Here is a 25382-nt window from a genome sequence, read left to right on the forward strand (position 1 = left end):
ACCCACCTAAGTGGTACTCAGGATATCACTCAAGAAATCACTCAAGATATCCCTCAAGCAATTAAGGAACAAAAGAAGAAAAGACACACTAGCCTGGGAACTTCCTCTCGGCCCAGAACATTGGAGGCTATACACCACACCTCCTCACAGTATTTATAGGAACTCAAACACTGAGATCCTGCTCTGTTCCAGTAACAAGAAGCCGAAAGCACCAGCCTGAAGATGACGAGTGAGACCTCGTCGAAACGTCGCCTAGACACCCCAACTTTTACACGGGAAGACACCCGAGGACACCAAAACCTGCATATATATATATATATATATATATATATATATATATATGCTTTCGTAGATTTTCACGGGTACAGGAATGCAGGTTTTGGTGTCCTCGGGTATCTTCCCGTGTAAAAGTTGGGGTGTCTAGGCGACGTTTCGACGAGGTCTCACTCGTCATCTTCAGGCAGGTGCTTTCGGCTTCTTGTTACTGGAACAGAGCAGGATCTCAGTGTTTGAGTTCCTATAAATACTGTTGAGGAGGTGTGGCCTCCAATGTTTTGGGCAGAGAGGAAGTTCCTAGGCTAGTGTGCCTTTTCTTCTTTTGTTCCTTAATTGCTTGAGGGATATCTTGAGTGATTTCACCTGCCTGAAGATGACGAGTGAGACCTCGTCGAAACGTCGCCTAGACACCCCAACTTTTACACGGGAAGATACCCGAGGACACCAAAACCTGCATATATATAGAAGTGATGTATATACCATATATATATACGAAAGCATATATATATATGGTATATACATCACTTCTCAGCCTTTGGGCTAAGATCAAGTGTAGTACATTATAGGGGTGTTCACACATTACATTCAACACATGGACAATCTATGTACCTGTGCACACCATAGCTGAGCTGAAGATTCATATGGTTATTCACACAGAGAATCACAGGGTTGGAAGGGACTTGGAGGATCATCTAGTCCAACCCCTTGCAATGTAGGAATATGTAGCTGTCCCTTATGGGGTTCAAACTTGCAACCTTGGTGTTATCAGCATCACGCTCTAACCAACTGAGCTATCCAGCAGGACTATTAAATGCCTGAATAAACAATAATAATAATAATAATAAATTTTATTTATATCCCGCCCTCCCCAGCCGAAGCCGGGCTCAGGGCGGCTAACAACACTAAAACAGTACAACATTATAAATACATTCTAAAAATTAATTAAATACAAATTGATGGCAACCATAGACTAAAGCTTTGTAGAGATTGCCAAAGGAGGGAGTCAGGCTGCACCCTGACCAAAGGCCTGATCCCGTAGGACTTCTTAGCGGCCTTCACTGCCATCTCATAGGTTTTCATAAAAACTCTATAGGATGTTCTTGAAGCTCCGTCACGGGCACCCCGCCATACTCGCTCTAGCCGTCTGAGGTCCCGCTTCATTTTCCGGAGCTCCTCGGTAAACCAGGGAGCCCGGTTTCTGCGGGGTCGCAGAGGGCGCTTAGGTGCGATCTCATTGATGGCTGCCAGGAGCTGGGTATTCCAGCCCTCAACAAGTTCAGTCAATGAGTCGCCAGGGGGAGCAAGGTCCCGCAAGGCTTGACGGAATCTATCAGGGTCCATCAGCCTCCGCGGGCGAGCCCAAATCGGCTCGCCACCCAAGCAGGGTGGGGGTGGAACGTCAATCCTGGCTTTCAGAGCGTAGTGATCAGACCATGGCACCTTCATCGAAGGAAACATGATCACATCTATACCGACGCCAAAGATCAAATCCAGCGTGTGGCCTGCTTGATGTGTGGGGCCCGAAACAAACTGGGAGAGCCCTAGTGTCGCCATGGAAGACACCAGGTCCAGAGCTTGTGAGGAGGGAGTGGCATCAGCATGGATGTTGAAGTCCCCCAATACCAATAGGTTAGGGAACTCCAAGGCCCAGCCGGCCACCGCCTCCAGCAGGCCTGACAGGGTGGCTGCTGGTGCGCTAGGTGGCCGGTACACCAGCCAGACAGCCAAGCTCACCTCGGAGCCCCACACTAGGCCAACACATTCAATGCCGGGGACAAAGAGTTAAGATGTAGAAATTAGCAAGTGTGCACTCCTTCACACAAACACTTGTCCATATGTAGAAACAGCTTGTACCTGTGTTCAGTGTAACACGTGAATAAGCTTTCAGTAACATCTAAATGTCATGGAGTAAACGTGTGTGTTTGTAGACAACTAAGTTCTATGTAGGATAGACCTATTTAAATCAATGAGCCTAAGCTAGTCATTGTCATTAATGTAATGGGTTTTCTAGGCAAATCATGAGTGGTGGTCTCCTCATGGAGAGGGGTGATTCTATTATTCCTGCTTTCCCTGCAGTTCACCCAAAAATTGTCTCCAGAGGGTTGGAGGATAATATGTGAAGTTTCACATGAGGCTGTATGGAGAAAGGGACTTCAGTAAAAAAAAAAAAAAATGCTCTCATTTCCCCCCTTCTTGAGCAGCAGCTTCCACTGGAATACCCATTGCAAATACAGAAGGAAAATTTCCATTCTGGATCTAATCAATGGGAAATATGCTCCCAGGATCCCAGCATGTGCCCATGTACTTTTCTATACACTCCCCTCTCTTTCAAACATTATAGGAAAGTTTAGTTAACACTGTGGAACTGCATGGATCCATATTTTCTGTAACCTGTGAAGGTTCCTGAATAATCCAAGCAAAGAGTTATGTATAGGTCACACTTACATCAGTCACTGACTGGTGATAGTCTGCCTGTGTAAAATGCCAATCACAAATCAGACTCTACAGGAAGAGGTTTTGTTGCTATCGTTGCACCTTGTGTTATTTTAACTACAGTACTGTTCAATGGAGACCATTCACATGGTTAACCTTGGGTCACCAAGAGATATGGTACAAGTGATGTACATGCCCGAAAGCATTAAATTAACCATTAGGCATTCATTAACCTGCTTGATTTGACAGAATTTTTCATTAACTCTGAAAAATGTCATGTTTCCCATGTAAAATGTTTTGTATTCTGTCTTCCTAGTACTGTTTTAAAGGTTGTTATTTGATTATGCTCCTTCCATATTTCTTAGTTACCAGATAATTAATAATTCTCTGTCTCTATGCCCCCTAATTTTGTCTTCAATGCGACGTTTGTTTAAGTTCTTCCAGCATGTTAGACATTACCACTCAGCACTGCTTAGTTTGGAAGGGTTAATGGGTTATAGCTACTATCAACCCTATTTTATGCTTTTCTGACAATGTATGTTGCATGAACTGGCATTCCACAAATGACATCAGTCTCTACTCACTGATGACTCCCATTTATTTTTAAAAAATGGAATTTTGAACTAAGCAGGGTTGGCACTAACCTTAATCATAAATGTTTTCCTGCGATCAAAGATGTTCTGCACTCTTCCTTTTAAAGTTTTCTTTTAAAAATGTTGTGCCATCCTCTAGCACTTTGCAACCTGATCCCTAAATTAGCAAGCTTCCTGGAATACCAATGAGAGGTTGTCATGTCAAGTCCTTCCCTTAGGTCTCTAGAAGCATACCAGCTGGGGAAGCTGCCTGTGGAGTGTCACAGAGCAGTGTGCTTCTATTTCCTTAAGTTAAAAGGAAGGACACCCATGCACCTTGGCGATCTCATAAAAATTATTAAGCCTCTCCCCTGGAGGTAAGAAAATGTACTGCTTCTTTCACAGAGTGAAGAGTTTCATGAAATCAGTGGATGAGGTTTAGCATTCTTATTAACCAAATTTTAGCCTTATTCCAACCTTCCTACCCCACCCAACACTATAGGCACAAATCTTCCCCCATTTATTTCAATGATTGGAAATACTGTATGTAAAAAACCCCTCACCCTCACAATCATCGTACAGGCTGATCCGACACATGTCAGCATGTGAAGCGGCAGCTAGGAGGGATTGTGTGAAACCATCCCACTGTGTGTAAAGTGCCCTTTCAATTTTTGTTACCATTTTTGCAAGTGTTACAGTGGCTAGCAACTGAGCTGGCACATGTGGATACACCTTTTAAATCTTTACTGGCTTTCTGAAAGGATGCATATGACTTATTTATTTATTTATTTCCTAAGAGAGTTTTCTTTTAATCATTATATATAATCATTATATAGCTTGGCAAAAATTAACAATAGCTGCATATCCTGAATGCAAGACAAATCATTACAATGCCAGATCACTGTATTTCCTAACCCACTCTTAGCTTCTTCTGAGCGCTTTCCCCCCTGGTACGTCCCTTTTTCATGAGCTTTTGATAGCAGTACAATTATTTTCTTCCATGACTGGTTTGCACTCTTCTGATTGCCTTTTAAAAAAAACCTGGATTGCACTGCAGGGTAGATGCATGTTCTGCTTCACACTGACCTTTCAGCAGCATAATGGTCATTTTATCTGCTCTCTTGTGAATGGAAACTTCTTGTTCCTTTAAGGTTTGATAACCAGGGCTGCATTCACATGGCAGTCTATTCCATTTTCATGACAGTTCCCTAACACTTAATTTCCACATTATATTTGAGTTTTCCCACGATGCAGAAGCCACTTGAGAAACTCTATCGTGCAAGTTTAGCACTCATTTCTATATTATTTGCATTTTTTTCCTGGAAGAAAATAACATGGAAATTAGCACTAAACCTTCATCCAGTTTAGGTCTGGAACTGACTTTTATGTCATGTGAATGCTCAACTATAATGCAAAGCTTAACAGATAGGGAAAAGTCAAGAAAATGGAACAAACTGCCATGTGAATGCAGCCCAAAGGTGCTCGTCTTTGCTATGGTGACATTTTTTTTTTAGATAGGGATCTATCTAAACCAGTGACCTTTTTGCCGAATGGGCAGCCGCCGTTGCCTTGCCAAATGCACTGGGCAATTTTCAAACATTGGCGGGAGATTGAGGTGGCCTGTTTGGGAATGCCTATGCTAATATAGTGAGATTTCAATTTAATTATGTTTCCCATATCCATTCTGCTGTAATTGTACATTTGGCTTGCTATTGATTTATTTGTTTACTGCATTTATATGCTTCAGCCTTGCACTCAAGGCAGTTTACAGTTTAAAATAATGAGCTACAGTTTAATAGACTCGGAACAAAATGAGAAAGGACGAGGGAGGGAAGAGGGAAATAAGCATATTCAGATACGATGGCCACTGTATGAGACAGTTCTGGGAGGGGGAAAGCTAAAGGGTTGTCTGGTTCTATCCAGATCATGGTTAAAGCAGGAACATAACATGTCTTCTTATACCAAGTCAGAACACTGGTGTATCTACTTCAGTGCTGCCTACTCTGACTGACAGAAGTTTTCCAGTATTTTAGGCAGCAGTCTTTCCTAGACTTACTTAACATTGCTGGGGATTTAACTTGAGTCTTTTCAGCATGCAGCTCAAATTCTATACCATGAACTATGTTACTTTTCAGTTAAGGTAGCAGGACAGTGTCACTGGATCCATTCTTGATACTCACACAGTCAGAGCAACATCAACAAAGGGCCTCCTAGTCATGGTCAGTTCAATTTTTGTAGATAGGAACTCTATATCAAGGAGTCACAACTTGTTCTATGTGTAGTTTTAGAGATGGAGCCACAGCCACAATCCCATCCTTCTGCTACCTTTGTTACACATCTGGTGAACAAATCAACTGAGATGAAGATGACTGAAAATATAAATAAAAAGCGTACAACTGCAGCAGAATGAGTGCCTCATCTCTTTGACTTTTGGTTAGGGCCTTCTCAGTGGCTGCTCCTAGACTTTAGAACACCCTGGAGAAGCTAGACTGGCTCCCTCCTTGTTTGCCAGCAGGGGAAGGCCTTATTCCAACAGGCTTTTGGTTTGTTGGGTGTTTGAAGGAAAGGACTTTTAATAGTGCTGTGCTGTTTTTACTATTTGTATTTCAATAGATTTGTTTTTATATTGTTTTAAGTCTATTTATCACTTTCTAGCTTTTGTGTTGTTTAATCTGTGTAAACTGCCTCAATCCCCAGCCTAGGGAAAAGACAGCATACAAATATATTCTTCTTTCTTCTTTGGCAATCACTCGTAGCTGAATAAGATTGTCTTCCTAAACACAGTTTTAACAGTGAGTCCGTAAGTGACTGTGGAGCCAATTCTGGATCCACATGTCCTTCCACAGTGGGGACATAGGTTTCTGGGTGGGAATCAGTCTAAACCCTCCTCCTTCCTGCAGCTAGGAGCCCTTTGAAAAATGTTCCCCATTAGTGTTGAGGCTCGTAGCCACACCAGCAGAGGGGGTGTCATTAGACTTACCCTGGACATGGAAGGTATAAGTCTCCCTCCCTCTGCACAGGCTTCTCCATTAGGATGACTTTAATTAAGTAAGAAAAAAGTAAGCTATATGCTACATATGCAGCAAACATCAAGTTTGGCCCTAAAGGCATATAACAACTGCCAATGAGTTATCATTGCCAAGAACTAGTTCTTTTCTGTTTTCTCTCTTTCCAACTATAATTTGTGAGTACCTCTTCTAAAAGAAAAGGGGGAAAAACAACCCACAAAAATTTAGATTCCAGGTGATTCTTTTAAAGGAAAGTCCTGGATTAAGAGCATGTTGTTAGTATTCAGCATAGCATACAGCAAGCTGGCACTTGCATTCTTTAGTGCATCACTTTAGATAGTAGTAATACACATTTTAATTGAATTTCCTTTACACTTCAGCCTGTAATCATAGGTTCAGGTTGTGTAGGATTAGTCCTGCTGGGGAAAACGTGCCTCTGCCTTTTTGTTGCTTGTATTTAGGGTTTGTGCAATCTCCATTTTAAAAAGGACAGGGGTCCTGAAATGCAGGAGGATCTGCATTCCGCCTGTGCTAATGGCTTCAGTGTGTCCTCCAAATGGTTTGCATCACTCTAAATTGAATTCCAGTAATTGCATATGCGGCACACTATTGCTGTTATTACATTGGTTGGAGTCTGCTTGCCATGAAAATAAGTGAACAAAATAAAGGAGATTCCAATGTGTATTGGTTGAAAATGTAACCCCTTGAATATCTTGATCCTTTCAAATTACTTCACTCCTCTCCGCACTGATGGACAATATCAGACTTGCATAGTAAAACTTTTACCTCTAATGAATAGGCTCAAGGATTTTTCACTTTGAAAACTGAGCAGTCCCATGAAAGTTAGCTGTCCTGTACTTTCCAGAATCTGGGAGTTGTTAGGAGACTAAGAGATGGATTTAGGGCAGTGTGACAGCTTCCACCACACTGGACGCTGGGCCTACGGGGCATAGCAGGGCATCACAACTATGACATAGTGAATTGAACTGTCCAGCAGGGAAGGGGGAGAAAGTAGATTCAGTTCATATTTCAAGGTGAACCTACCTAATTTGCACTTTTTGAAACGATGCGTGAACCAAAACACTTCTCTGAATTTGCTATGCAGTTATCAAGTCAAGTGATGTGTACAATAATGCATATATACTATAGTAAAGTGTGCATAAAATGTATATTAGTGAAAATAGCATTGAAAATGCATACTATATAGGGCAATTGCTTGGACAGAAATTTATATTAGGCAAAACTGCATTTAAAAATGAATGCATTAAGAGAAATGTGTACGAAAATGCTGATTAATCTTCATGAGGACCTTAAAACATCACAACTGATGGAGAGGTGAACATAAGGTTGGAAAAATAATAATCTAAGAGTCCCCTAGTGTGGAGTACTTGAAAGAACTGTCAGCTCAAATTTTCCTTTCTGATTTCATTCATGAATAGGATGCTGTCAGATGGATTTGAACTTGTCCACTATTCCTGCATGGTGAAATAATCACCTAACTATTTCATCATGCTTCCACTGTAACATACATTGGACTCAGCAACATTTCACTATATTTCATATTTAAAGGGGAGTCTATATTCTGTGATAAAAAGACTGATGTGTTAAAAACCACCATAAAGTGATTGACTGATTTTTTTGTATCTCTATGTTTGTTTTTTGCAACATGGCAAGTAGATTGGTATTTAAGGATTTGTAAACCTGTAGCAAGATTGGGATTTGCAAGTGGGACTGCAGGTTGTATATATGTTATTTTGATGCATTAAAAAACATAGCAACAAATTATCTCTCGACACCAGACATTTAACAAATGCACCCTTCCTGAGAGATAAAAATCTAACTGAAGTTTAATGCTAATTTATTTCTGTTAACAGTAAAAATCCCTTTGCCAACTTTTCAACATGGAAAATCACAAGACTTTTGCACCGTAATTTCCTCCACAGTTTTCATGGATTATAGCACTTGATGAAATCTGGAGCAGCATTCTAGCATACAGTTGTTCATTTTACATTGGGGGGAAAGAAGCATACATGCACATAAAGAATGGTGACATGGTGGTATACCTATGAAAAAAGTCACAGTTCCATAATGCAACAGGTAATGCAATGTAAAATGAACATTCAAAAATGGAACAGAAATGCTAACATTATAACCAGGTAACCTAACACAATTGTCCCGGCATCTTAATGCATTCCAGGATTCTTTGTATATTGTTATACGTCTCTCTCTCTCTATCTCAACCAAAAACCTAAATCTGGCTTTCAAATGAGAAAATATAAACATCTATATTAAAATGATCTTCTAAAACAATGGATAAACCAGGATAATATATTTATTACAGAGCAGTGTTGTTAGGAAAGTATATGTATCGCTAATGGGGAGGGAGATGCTGTAGAGATTTATGAAAGCCATTGGCAGAGCTTTGCGACTTCAGCCGCAGAAGAACAGCAGGCATTTTCTATGGCCTGAGTTTAAGGAATTTGACACAGGAAGCCCATAACAAAGCAGCATCCTATTATGCAGAACATATTAGACTTTTCAAAATGATCATTTTAAATATTGAAGCTTCTTAAAAATATTTTTCAGAAGTTGTGGGGGTCAAAAGCAGATTTCAATTTCATGCCATTTTTGACGGGAGAAAAACATGAGAGCAAAAAGCAGAGACCTCATATTGTGGCTTTAATTATACTTAGACTTAAATAAGTACTAGGGATTGGGAATGCTTTTATAGAAGCACTAGAAAAGGAAGAATTTCTTTGCTTCTTCTCTTTCTCTAGCAGCACACATTATTCAGCTGCTTAAAATTCTTCAGGCAACAATATAGACTTGATTACAGCAGAGTAGATTATGATTTTCTGTTTGAAAGAATATTTAAGTTCATTATGTAGAGATCTTTGTGTGCTTCTGATTGTCTCCAGTGGTTAGGCATTTGAAACTCCAGGATTGCTGCTACTATAATCCAGCCCTAATAAAAATGTAGTGTATGCACTACTCAGTCAGGTTTGAGGCAGTTGTGAGCTATTCATATTGTATCCTCAGGAGAAGCCTGACATTTTCTACATTTTTAAATAAAGCGTATTCCTCTAGATAACATCAGAAGAAAAAGAGAAATATATTTTATTAAACTAGGGCATGTTGCAGGGTACAAAGACTCCCAACTATTTAGTTCAAGCAGTTAATTTTCCTTCTTTTTCTTTAGCAATTATTCTTAAGGGCTTAGTTAGATGATGACAGTTGCCATAATAGCCTACAAGTGATAGAATGCAGTGTCCAATCTCAATATCCTTCAGCCCTCCTGCATTGAATGATTAAGACACATACATGAAAAGCAGTTTGAAAGACACATGCATTTGTCCTTGAATTCTGGTTTAAGGGTGTTGAAAATGAGTTCAGTCATTATGCCCACCTAGGGCAAAGTAGGGATGGGCAGAACCCCTCAGAATTCCTGAGGAAACCTGCTGGTCTTACAAAAACTCTTGCCTCAGATTGTGAGTCACATCCACCTGAGGGTACACCTTACCACAGGGTATACCTGGTGGACCCATGGCCATTACAGGAAACCCCTGATTCAAGCAGTATCCAGGGGTCCAGCTCACCAGAGGCGCACCTATTGCTTCTTTCTCTTAGTCACACCTTTGCCTTGCTGCCTTACCAATAGGCATAATGCACAGACTTATTACCTCAGTGTTTGTTCAGAAAGTTTAGGCTAAATAACTTATCCAGCCTTGTTAATCTCTGGTGTCTCTTCCTGTGGTACCAGTGTGGTGTAGGGGTTAAACACATGACCCCATAGGCTCGCCCCATAGGCGAGAGCCAGTGTGGTGTAGTGGTTAAGAGCGGTGGACTCGTAATCTGGTGAACTGGGTTCGCTTCTCCACTCCTCCACATGCAGCTGCTGGGTGACCTTGGGCTAGTCTCACTTCTTTGAAGTCTCTCAGCCCCACTCACCTCACAGAGCGCTTGTTGTGGGGGAGGAAGGGAAAGAAGAATGTTAGCCACTTTGAGACTCCTTCGGGTAGTGATAAAGAGGGATATCAAATCCAAACTCCTCCTCCTCCTCCTCCTCCTCCTCCTCTTCTTCTTCTTCTTCTTCTTCTTCTTCTTCTTCTTCTTCTTCTTCTTCTTCTTCTTGCCATTGTAACTTTTCACGCTTTGAGCCTTTCTGTCATGCCCATGTGGGGTGGATGGCAGGTCGGTACACTTGCTCCAGGCCTCAGAGGACTAAACCTGCCAAGGTGTGTGTGTGTGTGTGTGTGTGTGTGTGTGTGTGTGTGTGTGGCTTCCAGGGACCTGGTGCTTTTTTTTGTTTGAGTTTTTAACTTTATTCTAACAAGACTCCCACCCCAGACCTCAGACAATTTCTGTGTAGGCCTGCTTCATGTGTTTCTGCCTCTAAATAATAGTAGTCTCCTTCTCCAACAACATCCCACCAATTAGGAAAGCATCTGTAACTCCCACTTCTTGGTTGCCTGTGTATACACAGAGAAAAACCAAAAGTAGCCAGCGAAGAAGTTTGATCGCCAATCTGACACTCCCAATGTTGCAGCCATACTGAGCAGAGTTCCCACTGTCTTGTCCCTCCCACTTCCCCTTTTGGTAAGTGGCAGTGATGTGCAGTGCTGGGAAGATGCTACTGGCCAATATGTATGCTGTGGGATATCCAGTCTCATATAACCAATATGCTTTACTCTAATTAGTGCATAAAGTTAAGACCATAGAGTAAACTGTCCTGCTGGATTTAGCTAGGTCACTTCCCCTCACCTTGGGACAAAGGATTATCAATCTCTTTGTTTTCCCACTGTCAGTCATTCCACCATGTGAACCCTACCAGTAAGGAGGTCTAAGCTGGATGCTCCAAGATTAGTCCATGTGGCTTAAGCAAAACATCTTTGTGTTTCTATACAAATTATTTAGAAACTCTCACCACTTTTGGAACCTCAGTCATACTGCCTTTGTTTTCTTACTACACATGAATCTGACCTTTGAAGAGTTTGTAAGTAAAACATTTTTAACTTACCAAACGTGTGCTCTTTTTCTTTGCTAAGGGAAGTGGGGAAATTTTGGAAGCACCTTAAAAGGGGGTATTTTAAAGGTCTAACAGCCTATACTTCCACACTTTGCTGCATATTTTATTATTTTATTATTTTATTATTTTAAATCTCAGCTGGGGTTCTATCACCAAACAGTACTTGCCCTAAATCTTGATCTAGATATCCAGGGAATTCTCCTTTTAATTATTTACCTTTTGCTTTCCCAACCAACACATACTATGCGGAATGAAACAGGAGAAAAGAACAGGAAGAATACAGGTATTCAGAGGGATTTTTTCCAGTTAAAAAACAAATGAAGAGATGGAACCACCAAAAGACTACATATTTTCTAAGCTAGAATCTACCACATCACACATTTACAGAAAAAGATACTTGTCACTTTTCAAAGACGGTTGTAAAGTCATTCAGAGCTTGTGTTAGATAACGTTATTTCAGATAAAGCATTAAAAAAAAAGTCTCGCCTCCAGGTATACAGAGCAAGTTGAAAAGATAAGATTTGCAGTCTTCCTGAATAATCTAGACTCATAAGTATCAGTAAGGTCAGAGTTTTGCATGTGATCTACACAATAAATACTCTAATATATCACCGCCCCTCAGGCAGTTCAAGAAGTCTCTTCATGGTTCCTGCATACAGCAGCTGGAAAAATTCTGATGAATGTTATTTTTAACAAAGCATTAGCATGCAAATTGATTAATTTCAAGGGAGGGGAAAGCACAGCTTGAACACTCTCATTCTTTTTTTATTGAAAATATGATACTTTAAAAACATGCTTTCTCTCTCAGAGCCAGATTGCCTTCCACATAACAGTTCTTCAAGTATGAAACTGTTGATTATGGCTGAACTGAATGTTTTCTGTTTTGAATGTTAAGTGAATGGATGTGCTTTTAGGGGAGCAGAAATGTTTTTCCCCAAAACCATCAATGCTGAAAATTCTCTTCCCTGCCCGCCCTATGAAAAAACTATGAAAACACTTTTTATGAAGACTCCACATGGCTAAGAGATTTGGGCAGAGCATTTATTGCCAGCATGCATTAATCACACTCATTTAAGGAGCAGTTCAAACCCCATAAACTTTGTTTTTAACTTTTAATAGTTTTCTTAAATCATTTCTTATTATGCTGTTGATAGCTATTCACAGACCAATCAGTGATGTGCAGACAATTCAGAACACAGCAGGCAACATGCTTGGCTTTTCTAGCACTTAATTAATGGGTCAGTTACCCATACAGAGTATGTTTTGTTTGCATTATTTTGAAGTCATTTTGGAATGGCAGCTGTTCTACTGCTACCTTACACCTCAAACATCCTTGCTTGATGTTTTAATGCTTAAAACCACGACTAGTGTCAATTCTTGTTCAGAAAATGCCAAGAAGAAACTGCAAAAGGAGATACCTGAAATACATTAAGTGTGAACTGACAACCTTGAAAATCAGAATGTACAGCAAAGAGGCAGGACTAATAGGAAATAAACCTTCATAGGTTTGGAGGTACCAGCAAATTTATTATTGGGGGGTTGATATAAAAGCTAATGGAAACCATTATTACACAGTGTTTTTCTTTTTAAAAAACTGTAATTTAAAACAATTCACTCCTATCTGTGGTGTCTCCTTGATTATGGAATGTTTTACCCAGAGAGATGCACCAAACACCATAATTTTCATCTTTAGGTGCCTGGTCAATAGTAATTCTTCACACATGTATTTTGCATGTTGTGGATGGGGTAGGATATATCCTTTTGATGTCATTGCAGGATGAGCACTAAATAATAAAAATATAAAGAATAGCGGGGCGGGGGGAGGCAGTGATTGCAAGGACTGAAATACCAGAGCTGCGTATCTGATTTAAGGGAGACTTGACGAAAACAGCCAAATTGAGTCAAGAAACTTTTTCTTCCATCAAGCATCCCTTAAATCCTCCACAGCCTTGTCAGCTGTCTTCATTTCCTGATCTCAAAATGGGAGGAGCTACCTAATTATGTCTTGTTCTGTGAGAAGCTGTAGTCAGTGGCGTCTTACCCATAGAGGCTAGTGGTGCGGGGCGCCAGGGCACCAAGTTCTGGAGGGTGTCAGGGAAGAGGCGGAGGCTGGACGCGGCGCCTCCCAGCATCAGCTCGCCGCCCTCGCCTGCCTCCACCATGCTGTGCTGAAGCAGTGCCACACCTGGAGCCTCCATCTGCCGTGGCCACCACGGCACAAAGCGGCCCCTGAGCCGAGAGGTGCTGCGTCTAGCGTCAACCTCTTCCCTGCCAGAGGAGCTGGCCTCCAGCCGCTGCCCGCCTCCGCCAGCCGGCAGCACTGTCCTCCATAAAAAAAGGTGGACAACTCTGGGAAATGGGGGGGGGGCGCATGCCAGAGGGAGCTTTGCACCACAGCGCTAGATATGCTTAAGACAGCTCTGGCCGTGGTGGTGTTGGCTTCTGTCCAATTGAAATTGATGCATTTACTTGTTTTGTTTTGAAAGAAATGTTTCACCACTAGTGAGATTTCTTATATTTTTATTCCACCCTTCCTCCTAAAGGAGCCCAGGGCAGCAAACATCAAAAAATTAAAATCAATGCAAAGTGGTGTTGTTGGTGTTGTTTTTTTAAAAATAAGAACAAATACATAGGACTGCAATCTGATATCCACTCACATGGGAGGAAGCCCCATTGAACTCAGTGGGACTTTCTTCTAAGTTACTATGCATAGGATTTTACCCCTAGTGACTTTCACATAGGTTTTTCCTTCACATTTGTGAATTTCAAAGGGGAAAATATATTCTGGGGATGAAAGACTGGAACCAGAAACTTTTGAGTTTTTAAAGCAAGCATATTAATTGCTGTGCACTGCACTTGTTAGATCTTTAAGAATTTGCATTGTGCTGGCAAAGAAAGCATGTCACACATAAGAGCAAGGGAGGGGGAGGGACATTAACATGCAACCAGATGGTCACAAGTATTGATCTGAAGAGTAATAAAGAGTTATAGCTGCAGGTGAGCCTTTAGATGTTAAACTTTACTGAAGGAATAACTCCCCTTTGGTTTCTCGCTAGGTTGCCCAAGACACTAATTCTCAGCTCAAAAGATTATCTCACACTTCACTGGCTTTGGTACCTTAGTATAATCATCTGGTGTGAACTTTTTCTGCACTTCACAGATACACTGCAGGGAACTGAGCAGTCATAAAAGATTTTTGAAAAAGCTATAAAAGGCCACAGCCAGTTTCATCATAATAGCTACTGTTTTCTTTAGATTTCAGACATACTTTTTGCAAATTTTATTTTACGCATAATTCAAGGTGAGTATAGATAACAGATCTGTAAAATAGATAATTTTCTTTCCTTCTCTTGTGGCAATTTCCCAAGTCCTTCCAAGGTCAGACACTGTTTGGAATAATAAAAAAGTGGTGTGTCTCTTTTCTAATTGTGACTAATGTAGCTGAAACATGGTGGGATCAAACTGATGGTTGTGCAGGAATAGACAACATGCATCCCGGTCCTAAGCTCATCGACTCATAAATAGCTCAGACTGAGCCCCATGGAATTTACTTTCAATGAAATATACTTAGAGTTATAACTTTGCTCCGCTTTGAGGTGCATATTTAAAATCATTAGAACAGGCATAGGCAAACTTGGCCCACAGATGTTTTGGGACTACACCTCCCATCATCCCTGACTACTGGTCCTGTTAGCTATGGATGATGGGATTTGTAGTCCCATAACATATGGAGGGCCGAATTTGCCTATGCCTGCATTAGAATATAGGGAAATAATAAGTGCTATTCCTGCTCGAGTATTAGCCATGCTCAGACCTCTTACAATCAGTGGACTGGCTTAGGTGTATTGAGTAGAGTTCCCCATATTGCCAGATCAATTTTGATTTTCATAGAATCATAAAATCATAGAGATGGAAGGTACCCGCAAGAGTCATCTAGTCCAACCACCTGCAAATGTCAGAATCTTAAGTAAAGCATCCATGACAGATGATCATCCAACCTCTACTTCAAAACCTCCAATGAAGGAGAGTCCACAACCTCCCAAGGGAGTCTATTACCCTGTTGAAAAGCTCTTAATGTCAGAAAGTTGTCCTGATGTTTAATCAGAATCTCCTTTCTTGTAACTTGAATCCATCGGTTTGAGTCCTACCCTCCAGAGCTGGACAAAACAAGGTTGTTCCCTCTTCCATGTGACAGCCCTTAAGATATTTGAAGATGGCTATCATATCTCCTTTCAGTCTCCTATTCTCCAGGCTAAACATACCCATCTCCTCCAACCTTTCCTCATAAGTCTTGGTTAACACACCCTTGATCATATGCGTAACCCACTATTGAACACGTTCCAGCTTGTCAACAACCTTCTTAAATTGTGGTGCCCAGAATTGGACACAGTATTCCAGATGTCGTCCATATTTTTTTTAAAAAAAATCCTCACGAATATTCACAAACACAATGGTTTTTAGTTTCTCCTACTATACTGATTTCGTAAGCAATTTCCTCTAGTGGACAAAAATGTGGTATCCAATGTTCCATAATATAAACATTTCTGCAAAGCACTGGTCACTGATATAATGCATTTTGAAATGTTATTTTCATTAATAGATGCATTTATCTTTGTATATTCATTTTTCCTTTGCACAATTCTTGGCTGGAGAACGGCATTGCAGAATTCAGAGAAGTGCAAATTTCAGCAGAACACTGTGCTTTGGTTCACATACTGTTTTGGAAAGTGTAAATTAGGTAGGTTCACCTTTAAGTGGAAACTAAATCAAATTCCTCCTCCATCTCTATGTTCAGTGTCAAGGGGCTGCCCTTGAGACTGACCCAGAAACTCCAGCGGGTGCAGAATGCTGCAGCGAGACTCCTTACGAGGTCTTCACTGCGAGATCACATTCACCCGGTGCTATACCAGCTGCACTGGCTCCCGGTGGAGTACAGGATCAGGTTTAAGGTGCTGGTTTTAACCTTTAAAGCCCTATATGGCCTAGGACCCTCATACCTACGGGACCGCCTCTCCTGGTATGCCCCACAGAGAAACCTACGGTCCTCAAATAAAAACATCTTGAAGGTCCCAGGCCACAGAGAAGTTAGGCTGGCCTCAACTAGAGCCAGGGCTTTTTCGGCTGTGGCTCCGATCTGGTGGAACACTCTGTCACAAGAGACCAGGGCCCTGCGGGACTTGACATCCTTCCGCAGGGCCTGCAAGACAGAGCTGTTCCACCAGGCCTTTGGCCAGGGCACAGCCTGACTCCCTCCCTCGGCAATCTTCGCAGAGCTCTGGCCCAATGGTTGCTAGTGGCTTGAATTAATTAATTTTTATAATGAATGATTTTAGAATGTTGTTTATGTTGTACCTTTGTACTGTTTTATTGTTGTTAGCCGCCCTGAGCCCGGCTTCGGCTGGGGAGGGCGGGATATAAATAAAATTTATTATTATTATTATTATTATTATTATTATTATTATTATTGTACGTATTAGATTATTTGCTAGATTGTAACTACTTCCCATTATAATTGGATTGTTTAAAATAAACCTACCCGTATTTTTCGCTCTATAGGACGCACCGGACGATAGGACGCACCTAGTTTGGGGGGGGGGGGAGGAAACAAGAAGACAAAAATTCTGAACCCCAGAAGCCAGAACAGCAAGAGGGATCTGGCTTCTGGGATAGCCTCTTGCTGTTCTGGCTTCGGGGACAGCCTGTAAAGCCTCCGCAGGACAGCGGGGATGAAGGCACCCCACTGCTCTGGGGAGGCTTTGCGCAGCCATCCCCAAGCTAGAACAGTGAGACGGAGTGCTGCACAGCACTCTGTCTCCCTGTTCTGGCTTTGGCCTTAGCCACGCAGCCTGCATTCGCTCCATAAGACGCACACACATTTTCCCTTACTTTTTAGAAGGGAAAAAGTGCGACTTATAGAGCGAAAAATACGGTAACTAAACTTGCCTCTTTCTCTTCTCCATCCCTATTCCCATCTCATCTTTGTTTACAGACTGTCTTCTTGTATATCCCAATTAATTAATTGCACTCTAATTTATGTGTTCTGCATGAGAAAGTTCAGAAGATGACAAAATGACTGGTAGCCTGTGGTCCTCAAGCACTGTAGGCCAATCAGTGAGAGAAAGTGTTTCAATTGTTGTCTAAATTATTACCACTATAATACATAACAATAGACTAACTGGTCTCATTTGCAGAGACCTTTTACTGCAGGTCAGGGTCTATGGGTTCCTCTGTCTCCATTGGCCAATTTTTGTACAATTTATGCAAACTTTGCCAACGTAAACTGATTATAGCGCTAAATTACTATTGTACACCATGGGCAAAATCTTGTGGTCCTTTAACACAAATAGTGGTGGTCATTTGGACAAATATGCTGTAGCTTTTTGTATTCTGCCTTCTGTCATGCATGCACTACTTCCATCACTTGCAGCTATTTCCTTAATCCTCTTCCTAACTCACAGATTCATTGATGTGAATGGGTGAATTGATGGACAATGTGGTAGCTGACACTAGATTCAAGGTCGGACATTACTATTCAGGCTGAAGCACTGTTAATGAGTACCCATGTCTCGAAAATGCAAGTATATGCATACCTACTATGGTCTGTGAATCTTACCTTAGGCTTCTGCAATCCACTCATTGTAGTGGTGACATGTATATCACACATTGGTCTTGCTGATGGAAAATGACTCTTTCATATGAATAGTACCAATCAACAGATGAGCACAATATATCTGAATAGTCCCAGTGCAGCTAAGCAAGGGACTAGGAGACTCAAAACAGAGATTCTGGCAGCTGGTCCCAGGTCTGACTTCACTTGCCATCAGGCTAACTCTCAGAGAGATGGAGCTATTGGATTGTGCTGCAGTGCCATCCAGAGAGGGTACTAAAACTTATCCGTCCAGGTGGGCCAGGTAATCACAGGAAACAATAGCAGTTTGGTTCACCTTAGGGTTTTTAGTGTTTATTCTCAGTTGTTCTGGGACATTTGAGTGGATTACAAGTCTTATAAACAAACGAACAAGCCAGCCAGCCAGCCAGCCAGCCAGCATCACTTCAAGTTTGCTTCTTCAGTTTGAACAATTACTTGCTAAAAGGCCCCATTCTGCTGCCTGTTCTGCCTTTGTACCAACCAGTAGAGCATAGGGTGAAAAATAACAGCACTAGGCACACTTAATATGTACTTTCTAATATTAATGTTTGGGGCACACAATATGGAGATATTTAAAAATCATGCTGTAACAAAGAATCCTTGCCTGTAGATGCCGCTGTATTCATTACACTTTGAGGAAATTATGAATTATAATGGGATCATTATAATTCATTTTACACTGTAAAATTAGAGCAGGATAAAACAGCAAGTTTTCAAAACAACAAAGGCAAGGAAAGCACACAAATGGTAAAAACTATTATAGGCTTGGGGGAATAAATCTGACCTTTCCTGACACTTAAAATACAATAATGAGAAGGGCTGCAACTCAGTGGGATAGCATCTGCTTTGCATGCAGAAGGTCCCTGATTTAATCCCCAACATTTCCATCTGGGGCTGGAAGAGATCCCTGCCTAAAATCCTGGAGAGCTGCTGCCAGTCATTGTAGACCAAAGCTAGATAGATCAATGTTCAGTATAACTCAGTTTCCTACATTCCTAATAAATAAGGTCCTAATCATCCATGCCAAGCACCCAAGCAAGTTCCTTAATTTGGGCACCACCACTAGAAAGGCCCTCCCATTTAATCTCAGAAGGATATATGGCAATTCTCACTGGGACTGTGAATATAATTTTTATAAATGTTATGTTCAAGCTAGCAGTAGAGAGCTATCACCAGCAGATTTTCTTCCAGCAAGTGAAAAATGCCCTTGGTTTCACGAACACTTGGTAAATCCCAGGGCTATAATGCCCTTGCCAAATTGTAACGAAACATCATTAGTTTATAATAAAAGAACTCCCATTAAAAATCAGGTGGTTTATTGATTTTAGTGACAAGAGATTTTCAATTATTTGCTTTGCATTTTGTTACTTCCATTCTAAAACCAAACTTCGGGTTTTAGAATCCAGTTATTATGATAATCAGAAACAAAAATGAAATGCATTAGGAATGTTGCTCTGATAAATTACATGAAGCGTCTGTTTTAAATCCCTGCCCAAGGAAAGGTATTTAATCTAGCATTCATTTCTGCAAATACATTCCTCTTTCTCATCAGTTCCATAAAGTTCTGTACTGTTAATGTATTTATTTATTCATTTGCCATTTTTCATCTGGAGATACTTGGCTGAATCCAAACTGAGGTTGCTATTCTGTACTTGGGTTTAAGCTCCATTGAACATGAGCAGAGATAAGATCTGAGGGACCAGAAGGAGATATGTAATGAAAGTTAGGTGATGGTTAGGTTCTAAAAGGCAGCAGTACAGTGGTGAAGTGTGGTGAAAAAGTCTGGCTATTTTGACCTGATGGCCAAATAAATAGACCCAGAGGCTGGGTTGATTAAACCCCATTAAAAAATCCTGCAAAAAGGCAACACTATTAGTGAAGCAGCAAACCTCAACCTTAAAGAAAGTGCAACTAGTAGAGTGACCAAAACACTTGCCTGCAGCAGCTGAAGACATGCCCATCCATCCTGCATCCCATTCCAAGGCCACAATGTGAAGGTGAGTAGGAAGATCTATGCTGCTTCATCACCCCCCATTGCTCCAGACCAGTAAAACAGTTTGGGTTCAGGGGCAACCCCTGCCCCACCACAGAGCCCAGAGCATGAGCTCATCATCCTGAAAGGTGCCTAAACTGGATCACCAAGCTGAAACACAACTTTTCCCTTTTCTGCACCAACCGCACTCAAGGGAGATGCAAATTCGGACCAAAGAAGGTGTGGCTGGGGAGGGTGTATGTGGCCTGAGGAGAGTCCCAAAGGCCCAATAGGGTTCTCGAGGGGCTGTATGTGATGTGTGTGTGCTGGTAGTCCGTGTTATTAATCTTTCATTTGAAAATTTGATTCACACCTTCTTCCCTTTTTCAAGAACTAGTGGTTGAGAGGATCTTACCTTAGGGTTTGGATGAAGAAGATCCAGTAATTATTAGTTGCTCATGAAGAGTGACCATTCCTGCAGTTTAACATTCTGCATAGATTTAGGAGGATAAAACAGGAAACAAGCACAAAGTATTATGAGTTTTTTATATGCTAAACTCTTTGGAAATGCATAAACTTCATCTAGGTAGTCCTTTATTATAAACAAAGGTAGGGATAGACCCATTTTGGCCACTTAAGGCTGGAAGTGTAATTTCAGACACTCTAACATGTGAGATGTGCAACTTTTCAGAAATGCAAACATCCAGCTTCTCCTAGGATACTTCATTCAATTGCCCCAGTTTTCCATTTTCACCCTCTCCAACAGTCAGCCAGCATTCCTCACTGGAGTATCCCCCCCCCACCTAAAATTCTTTTGTAATTCTGCAAAGTTTAGGATTCCCTGAGGCTAGCTTGTATTTCCCTTTTGTGCATGGATAGTTTGGGCTACATAAAGACACACACTTTGAGAATGAATTTGCCATTAGCTGTCAATTATGGACACTCATTTCCTTCTCTGCATCTTCCTCCTTCCTCATTGTGTGTTTATTGAGAGGAAGACATAGGTAACATGACTGGCATTCATTTATAAACAGAGACAAAGCATAAGACAATGAAGAACTCTAAACATCCCTCAGGAAAGGTATTATACAATTTGGCAGTTGGGAAAGTTTGATCTCTAGTTGTAGGGGAAATGAGACACACACATTTATAAATCAGAAGAGGAACTCTTTTAAAGAAAAGCTCTATTTTGATAAACCAATGCATCATTCAAGGTTCAGTGAAGATCTATAAGGAAATGTAATTTCACATGTAAATTTAAAAGTTATATCCCTAGGTTAATTTATGGGTGGTAAACAGGAATCATGCTGCATTGAGTAGAATGAAATATTCATGACACTGATTTTTTTTAATCAAATTAATATTTTCCTCTTCCCCTCCAAGCACTTATCCTAAATGGAAACCTTTATTCATAAGAGCCATCAGAGCAGTAGGCAGGCAGAGGGACTTTGTGTTTATGGCTGACCAGTGTCTCTTCATGACCCTTCGTCTATATAAAGCTTCAATCAGTTTGCACTCTTTTAATGGAAAGATTTCACACAGTGGTTTTCCCCAGACACAATGAACAAACAAGCTTGGTGGACAGATTTCTGGGTTTGAACTAGTTTTTAATCTCTTTGTTGGTTATGGCGCAGAGACAAGTAACCGTGCAATGAAAGGTTTGTACTCCATGAACTATCTCCTCTGCGTCAGCACCACCAGGGGGCTAGGAAGACTCAGAATCCTGGGAAACTTAATTGCTGTGGCTTACCTTGAGCAGAATAAGAATAAAACAAAAATGGTTCTCTCCTGAAAATATGCCCCATTACTTCATTTCATTTCCCCTCCCTCACTTTATCTTGTTTCATTTTTATTCCACTGTTCCCACAGGAAACCTGGGGTTCCATACATTGAGTTATTTCATTTTAACCTCATGACACCACTATGAAGTACATTAGGCAGAGAGGAAATGGCTTAGAATCATAGAGTTGGAAGGAACCATGAGGGTCATGCAGTCCAACCAACCACCTGCAATGCAGGAATCTTCTACCCAACATGGGGTTAGAACCCATGATCTTGAGATTAAGAGTCTCATGCTCTACTGGCCTTGTATTTAATTTAATCAACAAACAAGGCTGTTTTTAGAGTTTAGAGCACTCTGATAAGCAGTGGGCAACTAGATTTGGCCACCACAACATAGTGTTGCTCTGGGGCATCATGGGAAATTTAAAGGGCAACTAGACCAAGCCACCCATTGCCACTTGAGGTGCTGAGTCAGAACTGTTTTTAAAAGAGGGGACCAATGCAGGGTTCATTTGCAGCTGGTTTCCTAGGCCTCTTTTCTTCTCAGGTATAAAAAACCTGATGTTACTAGTTCCTTTCAGTATAAACACATACAAATTATGAGGGTGAAATATTCAGAAGTCGTGATAGACACAACACTGTTGTGGCTTGTGTTACAGTTTATTTAGGGGTGGAGGAGAAATTTGGTTTGGGTTTCATATAGCAAAAGTACACTTATAATTCCACACTACCTGAAACAATATGTGGACTGAAATACAGCTATCCTAAACTGACACTTTTCTGAGTTTTGTGATGCCATTCTCAAAACAAACAAAAAAACTGTATAAAAATAAGTATACCAAGGAAAGGTGTGCATAAAAATGCATACATATGTGAAAATAACACATAATGTACTGGGAAATTTTGCTTCAAAAATGTGTATATTAGTAGAAATGAGTTAAAATGCTACCAATTTTTATGTGAAACATTTAAAAGAAAATTTACTCAAACTGATGTGGGAATGTGGAGAATTGAATTTAAAGTGAGAAAAATGAGAAACCAAGAGAAATGGAAATTAACAGATATCTCTCCTTACATTTAGGTGAATGAAAGGGATGTACACTTGATGAGTATTCAGAAATTTGTGCCCAACTTCATGAGAAAATTTCATCCCTGCTTCCCCCATATCAAGAAGCAACTGAAAGTCAGTTTTTTAACACTGGTAAGAACAAACAGTATTTAGAATGATCATTTTATAGTAATAAGGTGCACCAACTGTGTAGCCTTCATTTGGCTTTCTTGCAGTATTCTCTAAGACGAAAACAGAAAGGCAGAAACATGCAAGGGCATTTGGTAAGAAATCTCAAAGAGCTCCATCAAAGTTTAAGTGATGTCTGCAGTCACTTTTCCAGTGGGTGACAGAGCAGGAAATTAATATTTGCCAGTCGTAGCTGGTTGCAGTGATCCCACAACATCAGCACATTTCCTTAAGAAAAGAGAGATAAAAGGCTTTGACCAAGTTTTCCTCCCCTTCCAAATGTGGCAACTTCCAAGTCAAGTGAATCTAATTTAAATATGTATATATTATATTTATCTTTACATGACTGTTTCACAGGCAACAGCTATTCAGTATTCCACAATCTGAATTTCATGAAGCAAATTTTACTTTCTTTCACCACCTGCAGAGCAGAGCAAGGTACTGAATTTCCTCAAAGTCTCATTCTAGACCCCCTCCCCCCCTTTTTTAAGGTTACAGCTTTTAGGGGTTGAGCACACACTCCTGGTCAGTACCGGAGCAGAAACAGAAGCAAATCAGAGAGAGGATGGAATGCAAAACAAGGGGAAAAAATACTTCAGCAAGTAGTGATGAATATTTAAATCCATTTGTCAGAAGCCACTGAGATTTGAACTGGTAGATTTGGATCTAGGAAGTCACAGTTTTGGAAACTGTAGCCCTGTTTGGTGAGCCAAGGAGACTGGCTTGGAGCATTCCCCTGATAGCAGAAGAGCATTGGAACCCTCTTGGGAAGACTGAAGCTTTGCTTGAGCAGTAAGAGAAAATACTAGAGTAGTGCCACTTACAGATCACCAGAAGATAGGAAACAGACTTACATAAAGTGTGCATGCTCTAATTTGTACATAAAGAAACAAATTTAGAAACAATTGCTATAATTTAATTAGAAATATAACATATCTCATCATAAAGGGGAAGGCTGTGAGCTGGTGACATGTGTTCCTGTTCAGTCTGCCATCCAGGTGCCAACTTTGTATTTTCAATGCTTCAGTTTTCACTTCTGATAAGATGATAAAGACTCTCCTCCCTGCAAGAGAGGGGAGTGGTTGTGGGCGGGAGCCCGAGCTCCGCCCCTAGCAGGGGGCGTTAGCCCCCTGCCCCCACCTCACCTGGCTGGCGCCCACGCCCCTCGGCAGGCATCCAACCAGGTATGGCCGAGTCATTTATCATGACCGTATCCGGAATGACGGGGTGCATTTATCAGACCTGGGGAACGACATTTGGTTAGATTTGTCATCAATAGCATCCGGGATTGGTTGCAGCCGTGAGGGTATTGGTGGCGAGCCTTGGGGCTCGGGTGGCGGTTAGGCATTGGAATAATGTGTTGTGCTGTGTCGAAGAGCTAGGTGTGGCCATCGCCTATGCCTTCAATTTTTGGGTATTCCATTAAAGGAATCTGGCGGTCGTGTATTCTGTCCGATGCCTGCTTGGCGGGAGGCCATGGCACGACCCTCGGTGGATTAGCATCAACAGGCTCCACCTACTGGTGAATAAACCCACTTGTTTGAGAAATCCAATGCCTAAGCCAATACCTTTTCACTGCTGTAATCAATAAAGTTGTGGCCTTTCCTTGCCCATTAACCTTATATCATGTGTCCTTGTGTATTCTTTTCACATTGCGGGGGTCGGGTCCTCAAACCACAAGAAGAAGCTGTTGGATCAGGCCAATAACCCATCTAGTCCAGCATCCTGCTCTCACAATAGCCAACCAGATGCCTGTGAGAAACCAGCAAGCAGGATTGAAGCACAAGAGCACTCGCTCCTTCTGTGGTTTCCAGAACAGAGTTCTACTGTTATGATTCTTTATCTTTAAACTGGATGTGGACCAAACACTCCTTCAAATAAATAACTCCTCCAAACAGAAGACAGTCTTCTGTAAAGTTGGACACACTGCCATCCTAGACCTTACTAGCTGTGACTTCTCAATGACTCTCTGAATTGGCCTTATCCACCAGCCCTTATTCCTGACCACTGCCTCCCAGGTTTCTGGTCCCTTCTTGACCTTAGCTCTGATACTGCTCTTCAGACTATTTGTGCACTGTGGGTATTCTCAAAGATGACAGATGCAAAAATGCATGCTGGTTGGAAGTCAAAATAATATGTCTATGCACAGGGTCTTTCCAGCTCCTTTTCTGGTGGTGGTTCCTCACATCCCTCAAAAGGTCACATCTTAAAGGTTAGGGGAGCACCATGAGATATGAAGAAGAAGAAGAAGAAGAGTTTGGATTTGATATCCCGCCTTTCACTCCCTTTAAGGAGTCTCAAAGCGGCTAACATTCTCCTTTCCCTTCCTCCCCCACAACAAACACTCTGTGAGGTGAGCGGGGCTGAGAGACTTCAAAGAAGTGTGACTGGCCCAAGGTCACCCAGCAGCTGCATGTGGAGGAGTGG

This window comes from Podarcis muralis, chromosome 9, assembly GCF_964188315.1.
Source record: "Podarcis muralis chromosome 9, rPodMur119.hap1.1, whole genome shotgun sequence".
Lineage (NCBI taxonomy): Eukaryota > Metazoa > Chordata > Lepidosauria > Squamata > Lacertidae > Podarcis > Podarcis muralis.